Here is a 16592-nt window from a genome sequence, read left to right on the forward strand (position 1 = left end):
TTTACACTCTGCACCTGTTTCAGAATTTATATCAACACTGACTGTAGTCAAGGGCATTTCTCATCTGGACTGGATCTTAGTGTAACGAAAGAGAGAGAGATTATTAGATTTCAGAATTAAACACAAAATATACATTTAACAGAATTACAGACTTCTAGATGGTGCGAATTTGAATGAAGTACTACAGGAGATCATTTAAAAACATAAATATATGATTTGTGGATCTGCCCTAAATATGGAGAAGTTTGTAAAAATAATAATCAATAAATCTACTTCTAACATCACAACTACCAATACAATGAGTCTACAGCAGATACAGATCCCAGAGTCAGTCCGTATCCAGACCTGATTGTGGATCAGGAGCTAGAGGCCACTTCTACAGCCCTGACCCTCAGTGGAGACCAGACCACCTAGATGAGCCCCAGAGACAGATCCTTGGGTGAAGAGGTCATGGCCATGGGCACAAAACCTCGTTATCCAGACAATTCTCTCTGAGCGGTGGAGAACTGGCCCTACAACTAAACCTGGATTCTCCCAAAGATTTTTTCCTCTATTTCTGTCACTGGTAGAGCTTTGGTTCCTTGCTGCTGTTGTTTATGTGGGGTGTAAATATACCCACATAATTAGCCTTGTATTTCTTGTATTAACTTCTAAAAGGAGCACATTTTCTTTTCAAAAAAGAAAGACAAAAAGTAGAAAACCCATGGTTCAGTTTAACAGTTTCACTTCTTTTATGTTCAGCTCATGTTTGTTAGATTGTTAGATAGATTCATGACACAGGCTTATTTATGCACTAAAGTTTCTTTACCTAGTTTTTCTCTCTGTTTTTCTCTTGCCTCTAAGCATTTATGTTCACCTGTGAATAACAAAGTAATAAAGAATATTAAAATATGTTAAAATCAAAAATGCTAAAAAAATTATATCAGAAATCAGCAACAGCAACAGCACCTTCCATTGTATCCAGATTCTGCTCCGACGTCATCTTCTGTAGGACAAGAAGAAAAGGTTTGAATTTTACTGAAGAAATTATGTATCCTTAAGAGATTTTTTCAAAAGGATAATAGTAAGACCTTTTATTTTCAGCTTGAAATCAGATGAATATTATGACCTTTTGTTTAGTTTAGTTACCATGGAAACTGCTATTTTACCACAACCAAAATCAACCTAGTGGTAATAAATAAATGTACATTTATATTTGACCGCACATGCAACAAAATGGTCAGGACCTACATGTTCGGTATTATTCAGTTGAGAGAATGATTAATGGCTGAATCTGAATATTGTCACTGTCGGCGTAATCCTGCATCCCCAAAACAATTATTTTTCAGGAATTAAAAAAATACTGTATATTTTTCGAGTTATTAAACATTGCTTTGTTAAAGTGGATATTATACCTTATATTGCTATCGCACACCAACATTAACACATTTCCCAAAAATCATGTTTTATCAAATATTTATGACTTGGGAGCAGGGAGATACAAGATTACGCTATCTTTGATTAGAATGGTATGGACACAAACGTGGTCACATGGAGCCAAGGCTTTACGAGCCAATAAAAGCTGTTACGCCCTAAACCTAATTTTGGTTACCTCCTAAACTCTATTTTCAAAATGTTTAAGAACTATACGTGTAATCGAATGAAGGGTCTGAGGCGTATGGATCCATTCACAGGCTTTTATTGGCTGAAGGCATGGACAAAGCAGGCAGACGTTGAAACACAGCAAACAGGAGTATAAGAGGCAAAGCAACAAAAAGTCCAAAAACAGGCAGAGGTCGGGTCAGGCAGTAAACAATCAAAGTATCAGAGAAAGCTAGGATCAAAACCAAAGAATCTAAGATAAGGGAAACACAGGGCTAGGCTAACTAGAAACAAACAACAATCAATCAATGTGTGACCTTCTGGTCTTGTGATCTGACTTGGTTTGTCCCATACTTCATCAGCACTCACACTCTGGACTTGGTTGACGTAAAATGTTTATTTGTCTCCTGCATACAGAGCGATAGGACGTAAACGGCAAGTTCGCAGATGTTACAATTCCACCTATTCAGAACACGTTTCAATTTGTTAGCACATGGCAAAATGGCGCACGTGGAAAACGGTACATTAATTCACGAATAAAAGCATCAAAACAACACATACATAAAGAGAAAACACATTTAACAAATGAATCGCTGTCTATGATGTGTAATACTTTTCAGATAGTGCCTTAAATTTTACATGAAATTACTTTATTGAATTTCAAGTGGAGCTACAACAAAACGACTCACCTACAGCAGTCCTTCATAGCTCTGCTGCAGACTATGTGAACGCAATGGGCAATAGCGCCACCGGCGCAACAATAAGAAAACGCGAACACATTAATGCAGGATTTACTTAAAGGAACCTTATTGTTATGTGACATTTATCTCATTACAAATGTGACCTGCAGGTGAGGGGCCTGCTTCAGAATTTATAGTCTTGAAACAGGAAGTAGCAGCAGAGGGAGTGATCATAGATCATCTAGAAGTAAGAGCTCCTCTGCTGACTTGGTGACACAGCCCCCTCCTAGGAGCGACTCCTGGCACTCTACAAAACAAAAACAAAACAAAAACTGGGAGCTTGGGAGGAGGTTCCGTGGAGGACGGAACCCAGGAGGGAGTAAGCAGAAGGAGTCCAGGGAGGTGCAGACGGAGGAGGAGCCAGGGAGAAGACCGATGTAAGGAGGTGAATCAAAACCTGTATATGCATTAAGACTGATCTGAGAAGGGATATCCAAAGGAACAAAAGGACTTCAAAAAGAGAGTAAACAACACCACCCCCATTGTGTTTATGACACCCTCTTCACCTCTGCTCTTCTTGCTTCCCCTCCTTCTGCCCAAAAGACTTGGTTTAAAGTTCATTAAGAATAAGGCATTATATGTCATGTGTCTTATGAACCTATTGTTCTTTACTTTCATGTTTGGTCTCATTTGAAAGGTCTCAGTGCGATTGGTAAATTGGTCTCAATTTCACAGTAATCACTTATATTATGGAAAAGATTAAGAACTTGGTAGAACTGTGTTCTGCTGAGAAGGAGGTGTGCCCTCCTTTTGGGTCTCTGAACGTGTTCCAGCCAGGTGTGACACTGGAGCACGGGAACCTAAACACCAAAAGGTTTATACAACTACATTTGGCATCTCTTTGTCTGGTCTGAGTATATAAGGAAAGTGACAAAACACAACAAGGAGCACAGATCGCCCGTAGTGTGGTGTACACTACACTATGTACTTTTAAAGACCAGGTATAATGACCTTTTAAGTTTGTTTTATTTTGTTTTGTGTTATTTTTGTACTGCTGATCAGTTGTGCAAATGTTTATCAATTATACCAATTTGGAAACTGTTCTTGCCTGGCAAAATAAATGTTAATCTTGGTTAACTTATAATATTGTCTGAAATAACTTTTCTAGTGGGTTAGTGACTTCTGAGGTTTTCCTCATTGTTGGCGCCCTAGGTGAGTCAGATCAACGATCGATGGATGGAGCCGTCTTGAGATCTTGACTTCTGGCCACCAAACTGGCTTAGCATGCTATTACTTAGGGAACGCATAAAAAATTACTCTTTTTGAGTCTATCGAGGAGATGGCTGCATTAAGGTAAGCGATCTACGGGGTAGCCTCTGACTAAGACCTGGACTAGCCCAGATGTGTCGTGAGTCTGTTCTGGCCAAACAAGGTCTCTAAGCGACCCAGACTCCTAACGAACGATAAGTCTAAACTAGGAAATATTATAGTTAATTAATGAAAACTAAAATCACGAAAGATTGAGTCAGATAAAATTATGTATAAGGTCAGTACTGTAATTGGAAACCCATAAGATTAATAAATATTAGTGATTTTTAACGAGACACAAAGAAAAGACCAACACGCATTGACCTTCGACCAGGGCCTCTGGATTCCAATCTGCAGGAAAGGGGACCCTTACACGTCCAACGTGTGACCTCACAAATGCGCTTCTGGAAAAATGGTCAAAAATTCCCATAACCCTGTGGACAGCCTTCCCAGAAGAGTTGAACCTGTTATAGCTGCAAAGGTGGATCGACATCACATTGAACCCTACTGATTATGAATGGGATGTCACTTAAGTTCATAAGCAAGTCAAGGCAGGTGAGCAAATAATGAAGTCAAGTCAAGCCTTATTGGGATTTCTGCTTCATGTGAATTCTGGGTCTCGACGCACCATGGTGCTACATACTGGTTACACATAGGTAAACATATAACAGTGAACAAAAGCTATAAAGCTATAGACTGGTGGCAGTAGAGGGTGCCTCTCCACCATGAAGGATAGAGAGGCGAGATGTAATGAGGAGTCATAAACGCTCAGATCCATTCGCAAGCTCTTTAATGAGAATAGTCAAACAGGCAAGGTTCGGTAACAATATCTGAGATAACATAGGGCAGGCAGAGTCGAAAACAGAGTCAGGCAATAGGTCAATGGGTAGGCAGCAAACAATCGGCAAAACGAAAACACGGAACAAGGTCAAACACAGGAAGACAACGATAGAACAAACGGTTAGAATTACCAGCCGGAGCAAGGATAAGACTTTGCAATGAGTACAATCTGGTAGCAGCTTATATAGTAGTCTAATGGGGTACACCTGGACAAGTAATCAGGGCTGGGAAATGGCATGATGGGAAATGGAGTTCTGAGGACTAATATTCTGGGGAGGTTTCCCTCCAGTGGCCGTCGGAGAGAGCCACAGAGGCGCGGTTCATGACATGAGATCGCAGCCCTGTCAGGGGCAATGCAATGCGGACATAGCTTTCCCCCTAACGCCTCTTCTGCATGCTGGAGACCCAAACAGTGAAGGCAGCCATCGTTGGCAGTCAGGAAACCACCACCACTAAGTGGAAATGTCCAAAACAGCATTCTTAAAAGATGTTCAGAAATTTCTCTTTGTTTTGAAGAAAAGCACATTTGCTAATTAACAAAAAAAAATGATGATGTGTTTGTTGTTAGGTGATAAAAGAAAAAAAAACAACTCCAGACAGCGCTTGTCAATGTCAGAAGGATTTAGATGACCAATCAAATCAAAGAAGGGCGGGGCTTTACTGTTTCAGTGCCACACACATTTAACTCTGTAGTTAAGAAAAGTTAGAAAATTCAGTGGAACAACACAAGGAAAAAGTTGTCATGTGCTCAGTGTGCCCTACTTTCAGTTCTAGTTATTTGTCTTCAGCCGTGTCTCGTTAATTTAGTCAATTATGTTGTGTATTTAAGTCCTGTGTTTTGAGTTCACGTTTTTCTGATCATCGAGGTCTATACGTGGTTTTTGTTCTGCCTGCCTGTCTTGCTGCTTGTGTATTATTATTTTGCCCGTTTATAAGGATTAAACCTGTTTTTTAAAAAAGTTTATTTTACTTCTCGAGTGCTCCTTCCTGCGTCAAACCACCAAGCGTGACAAAAGGAGGTGCAAAAAGTCATGTAAATCTATTAGTAATGAGAAAGTAGTCATGCCTTTGTCAGTGGAAATTAATATTATAAACACCTATCACCTATCAACATGTCATTATCAACATGTCAAACAAGACACGTCACAATGGATAAAAAGCAAAGACCTTTCTCACCTTTCAACACCTTTTAACCTTATTGTTGCAAAACATACTGATGACATTGATTGCAGAACGATTTCTATACGCCTGAATGACCAATGAACACGCCATAATCCAGATGTAGCTTTTAAACCAATCAGACACGTACAATTTTTCATTATATTAAGTAACAATCATAGACCCCTCACCCAATATACAAATTAGGTGCCAGTATGTCTTTGAATGACCCCCAGGTCCTGTTAACAAGGTAACCAGGACATTCTCTTTAAAACAGACACATACTGCATACTGCAATTACTCCTTTCATTAAGACCTAGACAATTTGTCCATGAATTTCCTATTATGAATATTCCAGGATCATTGTTACTGTTTGTGTATTTGTCTTTTGTGTTGTATACAACATTTATGCAAGTCACTAGTTAATACCACTTCATTCATACCATGTTTGGTATCTATAAATTCGTTATCAGATGACTTAGTTGAGAGTGTGAGTGTATGATCATGCAGGTTGCATGTATGTTTTTTTCTTATATATTTTGTATTACAGAGCTGTAAAATTTTTTTGAAAGTTATAAAAAATTAAGAAGAAAACAGAATTTATGTTTGAGGGTAACGAAGACAAGGAAGCACAACTCAAGGCTGTTTACACAGAACTGTTCATCACAGAGGGAGATATGAAAGATGTCAATCACGAACATGAGATTCTGAATATTGATGATACCTTCAGGAACAAAAAAATCACAGAATAAACCAATCAAATATAGTGATATATTTACTGAATTGAGGATAAACAGTGAGAAAAAGATTGTTCTGACTAAAGGAGTCGCTGGCATTGGAAAAACTGTCTCTGAGCACAAGTTCATCCTAGACTGGGCAGAAGGAAAAGCTAATCAAGATATACACTGTGTGTTCCTGCTTTCATTCAGAGAGATTAACTTAATGACAAATGAAGATGTCAGTCTCCACGAGTTTCTGCTGGAATTTTATCTTGAACTGAAGGACCTGGGAGGAAAAAGCTATATAGGGAATGTAAGCTGGCATTTATATTTGATGGACTTCATGAGAGTCGCCTGTCTCTAAATTTTAAAAGTAGATCACTGAACACTACTGAGGAAAGTGCATCTGTGGATGTGCTTTTACAAGTCTGGTCAAAGGACCTTTGCTTCCATTAGCTCTTGTCTGGATGACATCACAACCAGCAGCAGCCAATCAGATCCATCCTCAGTATGTGGCGTTGTTTACAGAGGTGCGAGGATTCACTGACCAACAGAAGGAGGAGTACTTCAGAAAGAGATTCACAGATGAGAGTCTGTCCTCCAGAATCATCTCACACATGAAGATGTCTCGTAGTCTCTACATCATGTGCCACATTCCTGTATTCTGTTGGTTCACAGCCACAGTACTTCAGGATATTCTCACTGAGAACCATGAAGAGAACATCAACACAACACTCACTGAAATGTACATTCACTTTCTGAGGATACAGATGAACAGGAAGAACCAGAAATACAATGAACAAGAAGATAGAGAATGTTCAGAGCACTTACAATTAAATAAAAGATGATTTTAAAGTTAGCCAAGTTAGCATTTGATTCAACTAAAAAGGAAAACATTGTGTTCTATAAGGAAGATCTGAAAGCGTGTGGTACTGATGCAAGTAAAGACACTGAGTTCACAGGAATGATCGCTGAGATCTTCAGAAGGGGAACACAGACTTCATGGAGCAAAGGTCTTCTGCTTTGTGCATCTGAGTGTTCATCTGAGTTTCATCTGAGTTTCTTTCTGAATGTTTATCTGTTACCTGAACAAGAACATGCAGGAGCTTCAGTTTTTCTTTGATGAGCCAAAAAAATGTCACATTGCAGGGGCTTCAGAAGGCCATTGATAAAGGCAAAGAGAGTCAGAGAGGCATCTGGACCTGTTCATGTGGTTTCTGATGGGCATTTCACTGAAATACAATCAAATCCTGCTCAAAGGCCTGATCACACACCCTGAAGACACTACAGAGTGCATCAAAAAAGTAACTAAATGTATTAAACAAAAACAAAACACGTACAATATCTCAGATGAAGCTCCAGTCAACCTATTCTACTGATTACTTGAACTCAAGGATCATTCATTATATGAGGAAAGCCAGAGTTACCTCAGTTCAAATGAACATCCAGAAAGAGATCTCTCATCTTCAATGTGCACAGTGTTGACCTACATACTGCTAATATCAGAAAAGGTGCTGGATGAGTTCAACCCAAAGATGTTCACTTCAGAACAATCAGACTACAGGAGACTCATTCCAGCTGTGAGATGCTGCAGAAAAGCTCTGTGAGTAATTTCACTGACTGCTGTTCATTTAAAGTTTTCTTTTACATCACTAAATAATTATTTCAAAATGTGGGAAATATTATTTGAAATAAATATGAGAAATAACTGATTATAAAAAGTACAATGAAATATTGCAAAAAACGGACTATCCTAAAATAATTAGACTAAAATATTCTCTTTGGATAGATACAACGGCTGTGGTTTTGATGAAACATGCTGTGAAACTCTGTCTCCTGCTCTAAAATCATCAAACTATCTGACAGAGTTGGACCTGAGTAACAATTCAGGATTCAGGAGTGAAGCTGCTTACTGAAGGACTGAAGAATTCACACTGTCGACTGAACATACTGAGGTATGACTTTCACTGAATTACTATGTTTAAATATGTGGTGTTAAATAAGATGTTTCATAACTATAGCTAGCATGTCTACATTGTAGTATAATTGTATCAGTGGCTTTTTATAAGAACAAAAGGCAGGCAATGCCTACTTAAAAAAACATAAAGAGAAATTCAACCTAGAATTCTAGAAACTGGAATTTTGTAGCCCAGTTTTGCAATTTTTACATTTTGTGCAAAATAATTTTACTTTCTTTTTAAAATTTTGGTTTCACACTTATGTTTTTTCTTCATTGACTGCAATACATTTGAAGAGAAATTTTTTTAATTATAATTGTCTTCAGCTGTGTCTCATTAGTTTAGTCAATTATGTTGTATATTTAAGTCCTGTGTGTTTGTCTTCAGTTTGTCCGATTGTCGAGGTTACCTACACGTGGTTTATGTTCTGCCTGCCTGCCTGCCCACCCACCCGCCCGCCTGCCCGCCACGCCTGCCCGCAATTATTATTATTTTGCCCGTTAAGAGAATTAAATCCATTTAAGTTTGTTTTACTTTGCTTCTCGAGTGCTCCTTTCTCTGCGCGAAACCACGAACTTGACAGTACAATCGGACCGTAAAAGTAAATAGCAGCGTATTTTCCCTTTTTGTTTTTGTCATGGATTCCCCTTATGACGACCCCAATTTCCTCATCCTCCTGCTGGAGCAGGAGGATCGCTCTCACGAGCGCTATACTAAGGACTTCCTCGCCTCGCGAACGACTCACGCTCCCACTCCAGAACCAGAACCCAGCCCATTATCTCACCGCGTCGCTGAGCCCAAGCATGTGCCCACCGATGGCGCAGTCGCGGAGCCTGGCACGACCACGGAACCATCGCAGAGGAGAGCGATAGAGCTGTGGAGCGCCACGGACCGAGCCGACTTCGACAGACCAGGTGCATGAGCCGGCAACAGAGTTTGCCTCTCCTCCCGCTTCGCCTCGTCCCTCCATCCCTCCGGCTCTGTCAGCCTCCTCCTTCCTTCGGCTCCACCTCAGCCTCTGTCGCTCTGGCTCCGCCGCATCCTTCCCGCCCCTGTCTCCCACATCGGTCGCCGAAGCCTGCGGCGGCGCCGCCTAGGTCCTCCAGTGCCTCCGCGTCACCCTGTCTCTTCGGATCTCCACCTCCGCTTCAGTCTCCTCCACCACCTGCTCCGCCGTCTGTTGGCCCCATGGAGTCGATGGCCGCTCCATGGCTCCTCCTCCGCCTGCACCTCCTGGACTCCTGTCTGCCTACCCCTCCTGGGGCCGCCTTCCACCAGAACCTCCTCTTAAGATCTGATATCCCCAATTCCTAGTTTTGTTTTGTTTTTTTGATGTTACTTTGGTGCGAGGACGCACCTACAGTAGGGGGAGTTATGTCACATCTCCGGACTCTTTTAGTATTGTTTTTGTGTCATGTCACATGCTCTCTGTGCCCTACCTTCCTTTTGTGTTTATTGTATAATTGTCTTCAGCTGTGTCTCATTAGTTTAGTCAATTACGTTGTATATTTAAGTCCTGTGTGTTTGTCCGATTGTCGAGGTTACCTACACGTGGTTTATGTTCTGCCTGACTGCCTGCCTGTCTGTCTGCCTGTAATTATTGCGTTTAAGTTTTACTTTACTTCTCGAGTGCTCCTTCCTGTGCAAAATCACGAAAGTGACACTACACTTAAGTGTTCTTTTTTTGTCTACCATTTATTTGCACTCATAATTTGCACAATCATGAGTAATAAAGTCATGTGAGCCTCTACCATCAAACCTTACTCTGTTTATTTAATCATTTCTGTTTTTCTTTTGACTAACAACAGAGACAATCAAAACACATTTATGAAAATGGCATTACACATACTTTATTATTAAATGTGACCTATTATGCAAAAATCTGGTGTTTGACCCCAATTGTGTGAAAACAACCAACTTGTGATGGTAAAAATCCATCCACTTATTTATTTATAAAACCAGTTATTCAGTAGCAGCCTCTCCAAACAAGCTTTTTCAGATTATCCCTATATTGATGTCACAGTAGGGAAAAGGTCCTACCCAGGTGTGATTTGCTCTGCCTATTAGCATAAACAAATGCTTTGTGAATAAGGGTCAATATAAATCAGGGTTTTTCCACAAAAGTTTCTTCTGAAAGATAGATTACTACAAATGAGTTCAAACATCCATTCAACATTGTTATTTTCTGAATAAAACTGATCAAAAATTAGGCCACCGATCACATACATTTTACTACAATATAGTAATAAACAAATACTATGGGTGGGGGTGGGGGTGGTGGGGCGGGGGTGCTGTCTGGCATCGGAGAAGGGTGTATCTTTATCTTCTGGCTCACTTCTAAGTGCAACCCTCCTATATAGACTACAGGTGCATGTCAAAACCTTTTGGGAAAGTCTCATACAGCTCATACAGCTGGAGATCTCCTTCTCAAGAAGCTCACTATAAAAACACAGCCATCTTATCAGTCTGCTCTTCTGTGAAGATCTTTCTAAGATGTCCTCCTCTCCACGTCGGGAACTCAGCACTCAACGGTAACATTCCTATTCTTCAAAGTTCTTACTAATACATATTTTATCTCTGACTATACTTTAACTAAATGCTACATATATCATACCTAATGTCTTTTCTCAATAAACTACTTTTAAACATGATGCTGTGGTGGTCTTTCTCTCTACTATTCAATAAAGTGAATACAATACCATGTGTTCTGTGTATCTTATAAATACTTATCAAATAAAAGAATACAATATTAAATATTAAATCAGTAACACATCACAATGTGTTCACAATAGAAGGTATCACTCAAATAAACAAGGCAAACTTACAAAATTGGGAAAACTTCCTGTTTCCCTCAACAATATAATATATATATATATATATATATATATATATATATATATATATATATATATATATATATATATATTAACATAAAAAAATGTTTACAGCACATTAGAGTGAATCCTGTTTGTTCATATTTGATAATGTTTCATGAGTGTTTCATGATTAAGACTTTATTTAATCTTTACTTACATGAATAAGCTGCTCCACAGCTGAAGACTTACTTTGATCAAAACGTTCAGTTTCTAGACAACTTCTCAAAATGTCTTTGTTTTCTCTTTATGTTCATGTATGTCCCCGCATAAACATTGAAATGATGATTTGGTTAATGATGGCTTTTCGCTTGAAAAAACGATCAGGTGTAAACGTCACATGTAAAGTACAAGGTGCATAACATCAAAGTATCGCGAGATCGACTGACGGTTCTGTGTTCTCTTTACGCTCTCTCGCGGTACTTTGATTTGTACTTTGAACGAGGTCATTCAACGAACACACACCTAAGCACTTTATTTTTCAACGCGGAAGTAAATACGAGGACGTCCTTACTTCTAATGTGTTAAATTTCCGTTTCACGAGCAGCTAGTGGAAACAAACACAGACCACTGTATCTGTGTCCCAAACTGAAGCGCGTGAAGCTCGAAGCCACGCCTCCTCGGGATTTCCTCAGGTGTTCTAGATTACCGCTCCTGTCGCATAGCAACGGAGAGCTGACGTCCTACAGGATAGGAGGAGCCAGAGTCGATCACTTTCACTTTCATGTTTCACGTCACAATGGAGTCGGTCTCGAGACTGGTTTAATCCCGGATGACAACTTTAATGCCGGTATCGGCTTGGATCTTGCTTGAATGCAATGATCCATTAAGAAAATATATAAAAACCATACAATACACACACAGTAGACCAAATGCTGAATAATATCTAAGGCCTTTTCTTTATCAAATATAAAGTACAAAATTTTCTTCAGTTTTTCTTCAGAATCATTGTTGTCGAGTAAACCCAACATTATATGAAGTATAAATATAAGTTAAATATAACAACCCTGAACATAATTCAGAAGTAAAATGCAACATACACAGTGGTGCAGCACTAATATTGATACAAAACCATCCTAATTCTTTTTCAGAACAATACTGTAGGCCTATACCTTCACTTTAAGTAGTAGTATTAGCATATACAATACAATAATTTAATTATAGAAAATAAACATTCAAATTCAAAATTCAAATTCAAATTTTATTTGTCACATACACATACATACATGGTACGACATGCAGTGAAATGTTTTATACAGCCGTCCAGCGTCGGAAAGAAAGCAATATATATATATATATATATATATATATATATATATATATATATATATATATAATATAAGAAATGTGCAAAGTATAAAAGGTAAAAATGAAATAAAGTATAAAATATAAAATATAAAGTATAGAATATAAAATATAAAGTGGCTGTGTGAATGTAAAGTGACTAGTGAAATTTTGTCCAGTGTAATTGTCCAATTGTAAGTGGGTATCTGGGGAAAGAGAGGTGGACATGGGAATCCCCGTGTGTAAAATACTGGGTGTTCTCTGGTTCAGACTCCGAATGGCCTGCCGGAAGAAGCTCCTCCTCATTCTCTCTGTGTTTGCCTTCAGGGAACGAAAAGTGCTTTCCTGAACGCAGCAGAGAAAAGAGTCCATTGTTGGGATGGCTGAGGTCTTCCACAATATTCCTGGCCCTGGTACAGCACCGCTTGTTGTAGATGTGCTGCAGCACAGGGGAGCTCAGTGCGGATGGTGCGTTCAGCTGACCACACCACCCTCTGAAGGGCTCGCCTGTCCTGCATGGTGCTGTTCCCGAACCAGGAGGTGATGTTTCCCGTCAGGACACTCTCAATGGTGCAGGTGTAAAAGTTCCTGAGCACCTGAGATGGGAGTCTGAAGCGCCTCAAATGGTATAGACGCTGCCGGGCCTTCTTCACCAGGGTGTTGATGTGACAGAACCAAGAGAGGTCCTGCGTGATGTTAACACCCAGGTACCGAAAACTGCCCACTCTCTACACTGGGTTCCTGTTGATCATGATGGGATGGTAAGAGCGCACCTGCTTCGTGCTGAAGTCCACTATTAACTCCTTTGTTTTGCTGACGTTCAGGATCAGATTGTTCTCCTGACACCATCTCTCCAGGTTGTTGATCTCCTGAAGGTAGTCCATCTCATCGTTGTTGGAGATCAGGCCCACCACGACAGTGTCGTCCAGCAAATTTAATGATGTTTGTAGTGGCCACACAGTCATGTGTGTACAGTGAGTACAGCAAGGGGCTCAGAACACAACCCTGAGAGGCTCCAGTGCTGAGAGTGAGGGAGGATGAGGTGTGTTTCCCATCCGTGCGGCTTGTGGTCTGTTGGTCAGGAAGTTGGTGATCCAGTGACGCTGGGATGGGCTGAGTCCCAGGACCTCCAACTTCGAGGTAAGTGTGGAGGGAACTATGGTGTTGAACGCTGAACTATAGTCCACAAACAGCATTTTCACATAGTTCCCTTTTCTAAAATACAGGTGGCTCGTGGTTGTGTGGAGGAGGTGTGTGATGGCATCCTCCGTAGACCGGTTCTGGCGGTAGGCAAACTGTAGTGGGTCCAGTGTGTCCGGTAGTGATGAGGTGATGAAGTCTCTGACAAGTCCTCAGAAGCACTTCATCACTACAGACTTCAGAGCTACAGGGCGGTAATCATTCAGGCAAGATGGTTGAGGTTTCTTCGGCACAGGAACAATGATGGACTCTTTGAAACTTCTGTCTGGGCTCCTGTCTGCTCAATTGCTCCTGTCTGCTGAGAGGTTGGTTTGTTTGTAGCTGCGTGTAGCTTCGCTTTTCAATTTATCACCTCTTCTCTAGCGATCAAATATAATTTAACTGTGTACATACCGTTGATACTATCAAATTAATCTAACTAATTAGACTGCTGTTAGTTCGTTTGCTTTAATCCAAAACTCGGCGGTGAGTAAGTACTCGTTAGCCGATTCACTTTCGCTCCCACCACCGTTTGCAGCCCTATTGTGGGCTTTCTTCCGCTCCTGTTCATTTGTTCCTCGTGGTCGTTTGCTCCGTTTTCACAAGCTTATCAAAACAAGAGTGGTAAGTGACTCCTTACGGTGAGTAAATGGCTTCTCCCTGCATCGTCACTTGCACCGTCTGTCACATGTATAGCTTATCCTTCTCTGTTAGCGATCAGGGATTCACGTGTGATAAATGCAGGGAAATTGCTAGGCTGACAGAGAAGGTTTTAGAATTAAAGACACGCATCCAAACTTTAATTGAGGACAGTAAGAATGCGAGGGCTGTAGATACTGCTTTGGATGCGACTAGTACAGTGAATCATGTACATTGTTTGGTTCCAGCTTCAGAGCCCCTGCAGCAGGGCAATTGGGTGACCGTGAGGCGGGGAGCTAGTCGCGGGTCAAAACACCGCTCTTCCGTTCCTATCAGAACATCAAACAGGTTCTCCCACTCAGTGACGCACCCACTGAGAAACCTGATCAAAGTGCTCTAGTAATTGGCGATTCTATTGTACGGAACGTGAAAATAGAGACACCAGCCACCGTAGTCCAATGCTTACCGGGAGCCAGAGTGTCTGACATCTTGTCAAATTTAAAAGTGCTGGCTAATGCTAAACGTAAATTCCGTAAGATTGTTATTCACGCCGGGCGCTAATGATGTTCGACTTTCGCCAGTCGGAGATCACTAAAAATAATATTAAAGAGGTGTGTGAATTTGCAAGCACGATGTCGGACAATGTAATATGCTCCGGTCCCCTCCCTGCTTACCGGGGTGATGAGATTTACAGCAGACTGCTGGGTCTCAATGGCTGGATGTCTAAGTGGTGCCCGCAGAACAACATAGGCTTTATAGACAATTGGATGAGTTTCTGGGGCAGACCTGACCTGTTGAGAAGAAATGGTCTTCATCCCTCCTGGGGTGGTGCCGCTCTTCTATCTAGAAATATGGCATATAGTCTTATAGCTCCAACATGACCAACTAGTGCCCAGGTCAGGAAGCAGACAGACCGGCTAAACCGACCGTCTGCTAGCTGCCTCACGTCACAGAAGGCAGTTAATTCTCAGCACATAGAGACTCTTTCACCTAGATATCACACTATAGAGACTGTGTCTGTTCCCCGAATTAGAATATGCAGAGAACGTCCAAACCTAATCAAAAGCAATAATTTAATTAATGTCCAACAAATTAAAACTACCTATAATTCAAATAAGCAAACGATAAAACTTGGCTCGCTAAATATTAGATCACTTTCCACAAAAGCACTTTATGTATATGATTTGATCAATGATCAGAAGCTAGATTTGCTTTGTTTGACAGAAACCTGGCTAAAACCAGATGATTATATTACGCTAAATGAATCTACCCCCAAAATTATTTCTATAAAAATAAGCCACGTTTAAAAGGTAGAGGGGAGGTGTTGCTGTTCTGTCATGTTTGTACTGGCTACTGTATACAGGCCACCAGGGCACAGCACAGATTTCATTAAAGAATTTGCAGATTTTCTAACTGAGTTAGTACTGGCATAGATAAAGTCTTAATTGTTGGCGATTTTAATATCCATGTTGATAATGAAAAAGACTCATTAGGATCAGCTTTCTTAGAGATTTTGAACTCCGTTGGGCTTAGTCAACACGTCTCTGGACCTACTCATTGTCAAAATCATACTCTAGATCTAATACTGTCACATGGAATGGATGTTAAAATGGTTGAAGTACTGCAGCAAAGTGATGACATTTCAGATCACTATCTAGTCTTGTGTGAACTCTGTATGGTTAAACCTGTAAACTCTGCACCTTATTACAAGTATGGTAGAACCATCACTTCCACCACAAAAGAAAGCTTTCTAAATAACCTTCCTGACTTATCTCAATTCCTTAGCTCATCCAATACTGACGCAAAAAAACTTGATGATATAACAGAGACTATGCACTCTCTTTTTCTAGCACTTTAGATACAGTTGCTACTTTGCACTTAAAAAGATAAAAGAAAACAATCTGACTCCATGGTATAATGAAAACACACGCACCCTAAAAAGAGCAGCCCGGAAAATGGAGCGCAGGTGGAGAAAACTAAATTAGAAGTATTTCGTACTGCCTGGCGGGAGAGTATCTATCATACAGAAAAGCATTAAAAATTGCAAGATCTGATTTTTAGAAGAAAACAAACACAACCCCAGTATTTATTCAGTACAGTAACTAAATTAACAAAAAATAAAACGTCAACAGGTGCTAATATCCTCACAACTGTATTCCTTTTAGAAAAGAATGGTATCTGCGAGGATTTCCAATCAGGTTTTAGGCCGTACCATAGTACTGAGACTGCTCTCATTAGAGTTACTAATGACCTGCTTTTATCATCTGATCGTGGTTTTATCTCGTTATTAGTTCTATTAGATCTTAGTGCAGCATTCGATACTATCGATCACAACATTCTCTTGGATAGACTAGAAAACTATGTTGGCATTAG

The 16592-nt window shown here is 40.2% G+C and overlaps 1 protein-coding gene and 1 long non-coding RNA gene across 2 annotated transcripts in view; one reads left to right on the top strand and one right to left on the bottom strand.

Moving 5' to 3' along the window:
* The window catches only part of LOC122342945 (NACHT, LRR and PYD domains-containing protein 12-like), a 510774-nt gene that overhangs the window by 98226 nt on the left and 395956 nt on the right, over positions 1-16592 (top strand).
* Positions 730-11497, bottom strand: LOC122343194. Its single transcript, XR_006250716.1, has 3 exons — positions 11278-11497; positions 949-985; positions 730-856 (listed from the first exon to the last, which is right to left on the bottom strand). It is a non-coding gene; the product is annotated as an uncharacterized LOC122343194 (long non-coding RNA).

Source organism: Puntigrus tetrazona, chromosome 4 (genome assembly GCF_018831695.1).
Source record: "Puntigrus tetrazona isolate hp1 chromosome 4, ASM1883169v1, whole genome shotgun sequence".
Lineage (NCBI taxonomy): Eukaryota > Metazoa > Chordata > Actinopteri > Cypriniformes > Cyprinidae > Puntigrus > Puntigrus tetrazona.